This window comes from Limulus polyphemus, unplaced genomic scaffold (assembly GCF_000517525.1).
Source record: "Limulus polyphemus unplaced genomic scaffold, Limulus_polyphemus-2.1.2 Scaffold1974, whole genome shotgun sequence".
Lineage (NCBI taxonomy): Eukaryota > Metazoa > Arthropoda > Merostomata > Xiphosura > Limulidae > Limulus > Limulus polyphemus.
Genome location: NW_013667584.1, coordinates 226,262 through 230,319, shown reverse-complemented (window position 1 = coordinate 230,319; position 4,058 = coordinate 226,262).

Below are 4,058 nucleotides of genomic sequence, written 5' to 3'. Positions count from 1 at the left end.
ATAAAACTAGAAATATTTGGTCAAGCCTAGGAAATAACAAACTCAAAATAAATAGTCTGTTGTGGTGCCGTTCTAAAAAATATGAAATTAACAATGTCGAGTCCTTTATTCTGTCCTCCTAAAAAATATTAAACTAAAGATATCAGATCCTTTCTTCTCCCAACCCAGAAAATATCAGATTAACAATACCAGGTCGTTTGTTCTGTTACCCTAAAAATATATCAAACTAACAACACTTGTCATACCTTCCTATCAAACTAACAATACCCGATTTCTTTTTTTTCTTGCCATCCTATAAACTCCCCAGTAGCACAGCGGTATGTCTGCGGACCTACAAACCGGGTTTCGATATTCGTGGTGGGTATGGCACAGATAGCTCATTGTAACTTTGTGCTTAATTAAAAAAAAAAAGCCATCCTAAACAAATATATGAGGGTTGCAAAGAATTTCGCATGTTCAGTTGTTGTTTCTGTGTTTCATTGAGCTACCTGTTATTTTATCTGTATTATTATTATTATTGTTGTTTTCGATAGTAAGGTCATTGATCACGGCAATCGCCAAACTCTGGAACTTTTAATTATACAACTTTTCATTTTTTCACTGAATGAGTAGCGTTTGTGTGTGACAGTTCCTAAAAAAAAAAAGGCCATGCAGTAATGTGATATTAGACCTTTCAAGATTGAATATATTTAATTTTTTTTTCATACGTTTGAAGTTTCTCTTATCTGGAAACTCGCATCAATTACTGAAACATAAGACTGAACAAACACTGTCTTAACTTACTTCTGTTGCTGCTACTTCAAAGTATTGAGCCCGGCATTGGCCAGGTAGTTAGGGCGCTCGACTCGCAATCTGAGGGTCGCGGGTTCGAATCATCGTCCCATCAAAATGCTCGCCCTTTCAGCCGTGGGGGCGTTATAATGTGGTGGGTGGCGATGACTAGCTTCCTTCTCTCTAGTCTTACACTGCTAAATTAGGGACGGCTAACGCAGAAAGCCCTCGTGTAACTTTCCGCGAAATTCAAAAAACAAACCAAAGTATTAAGGCATTATAATTCTTTAACTAACAGTCTCATGGCTGATATGAATTATTATATTTATTAAATTGTTTATGAGCACACAAGTAACTGAAACATGTTGATTATTGGCAGTGTCTTTTTGTTTGTTTTTTAAGAAAGTGACTATTTTAAATTTCATTTTACGTATACTTTAAGTCTCAAATTACAATTCACAAATATTTTATTAAGGCTACGAAAAGGAACGAAAAAATACTCAAAACTCTATTTTCAACATTTTATTTGGCCAGCTTACTTCACGGAAACAATGTGTACAAAAAAAAGTAAACTGAAAGAACACATATAAAAAAATGGAAAGAATAAAAAAACGAATGAAATAAAAAAAAAGTTTACATCTCTGGGCGCAAGATAAAATGATAAAGAAAATGGTTCGAGACACTGCAAGATTCTAGCTTTCTCAAACACACATCCTTTTCAAGGATAACATGCTGTGGAAGTTACAGGTAAAATACCTGGACATATTATAGTCACGTAAAAATCAATTTGACTCCATAAATCTAGTGCAAAATCTTGAAAAATTGAGATTGGAATGAAAAACGCACGAAGGCAGGCACTTTGTTGTCATCTACTTTCTGATACTTCGAACTTTTCTGTATAAGCTCTTAAATATTATCACAGTTGTAAATTTATGTGCTAGCCCACCATATTAACTAATTTAAGTTCTCCATCAAATTTGTTTTAGATTGAGGAACATATTGTGTCACTGTAGTTTAGTGCTGGTATTCTAAAAATGATAAATTAAATAGAACACTTACTTCTCACGCAGTTATATGGACGGTTCTGGACCTAAAGGGGGGGTATTCTATAACTGTTCACGCGCTCTTCTGTTAATCACGTTGGATTCACTAAAAAACGCTATTTTGTCCATATCCGTAGTTTTTACAGTTGAATCATTACCACACAGACAACAGCATGTCGCCGTATGTGATTTTGAGGAGAAGGTGACATTGTTCTTGACCATGTGGCTGTGAATTTGACAAGAAAGTGACATTATTTCTGGCCATGTGGCTATGAATTTGACAAGAGTGTGACATTGTTCTTGACCATGTGGCTGTGAATTTGACAAGAAAGTGACATTATTTCTGGCCATGTGGCTATGAATTTGACAAGAGTGTGACATTGTTCTTGACCATGTGGCTGTGAATTTGACAAGAAAGTGACATTATTTCTGGCCATGTGGCTATGAATTTGACAAGAGTGTGACATTGTTCTTGACCATGTGGCTGTGGATTTGACAAGAAAGAGACATTATTTCTGGCCATGTGGCTATGAATTTGAAAAGAGTGTGACATTGTTCATGACCACGTGGCTGTGAATTTGACAAGAAAGTGACATTATTTTTGGCCATGTGGTTGTGAATTTGACAAGAAAGAGACATCCCTCCTGACCTAACCTCAACGCACAACCTTTAGTCAATATAAACTCTAAATGAATAAAAATGGCTAGTTTACCATAAGTAACAGCGATCTGTGTCACAAGAAAGAAATACAATAATAATAATATTGACTTCGGCTACGTAAATGTAAAGGGGTAGCGTATTAACATCACCTTTTTAAAAAATGTGCCCACAACAACAACGGAAATGTTAAACCGCAGAGCCTACAATTTGAATCTGAAAATGTACTTAACGTAGATAACTCTATATATACTGTAATTATGGGTTGTACTTAAACCTCTTGAATGTCACTGACATCGAGTATTACAGTGCAGTAAAAGTGTGAAAAAGTCAGCCTCACACAATCTTTCTTCCGTAACTATGTGCGCAAAACATTTAATTCGTCACAATGACTAGCAAAGGACTCGTCACGTGTAAACCAACTTTTGCGTAAAAAGCTTATGAATCTAAGTTTTTTTTTCGGAAATATTTCGATAAGCTGTTCTAGAGAAACAGATATCTTGCAGTGCCTCATTTCGCGTACACACACATTCTAATAACAGAGTTACATGTACTAGTAGGCAACTCAGCTTTCTGGAAGGTTAGTTTCTTCTTGTTATGAACTACTGGCTTTAATTACCAACATCTAAGCCGTTTCAGTTTGGGTGAGTGTAGCAGATACTAATGATATTTGAATATTCTCAGTACACTCTTACTAACCTATCAGCTATACAAAATAACCCAGTTTACTATTAGAGACAGTTCGAGGCCAGTAACAGTAGAATACTTCATATCATTAACTGCTGTACGCGTGTCTTAGTTAAAATCTAATACTTTAATTTACTACCAGCAGTTTGTAACAAAAGATACACACTGGGAGACACTTATAGTAAAAGTTCTTCTTTAAATGCTTTCCTACTGATATTAAATTTACCCAGTAGCGATCTGTTATATCATGCTTCTTGTCGTTTCAATAAACTGTTGTATTACACGTTTTACCCACTACTAAGGTAAGAATGGTACTTATTAGTGGGTTACTTATGAAACTCAATTCTAAAATACGTGAAATTTAGTTGTAAATAAGCTATTCGTGTTGCATATATGCTTTTCGTGCACTTTACTAACATTTATTGTTGAGCTACTTACTCGTCTTACTAGTAAGATTTTCACGTGTTCATGAGTAACCACCATTTAATTAGAAGTGAGCAATTAGTTTTATTTGCTAGTAAGTTATTCCCATCATTCACCAGTACGCCAACCAATTACTTATAAGTGAGCTGCTTGAATTACTTATTAGTAAGCTTTTCAAGTTATTTACTAAATAACTATCATTTTACTTCAAATAGTTAGTTCTTGATGTTACCTATTAATTGACTACCCTTTTACTTCAAGTAGTTAGTTCATGATGTTATTTACTAATTGACTACCCTTTTACTTCAAGTAGTTAGTTCTTGATGTTACCTACTAAATGACTACCCTTTTACTTCAAGTAGTTAGTTCTTGATGTTATCTACTAACTGACTACCCTTTTACTTCAAGTAGTTAGTTCTTGATGTTACCTACTAAATGACTACCCTTTTACTTCAAGTAGTTAGTTCTTGATGTTAC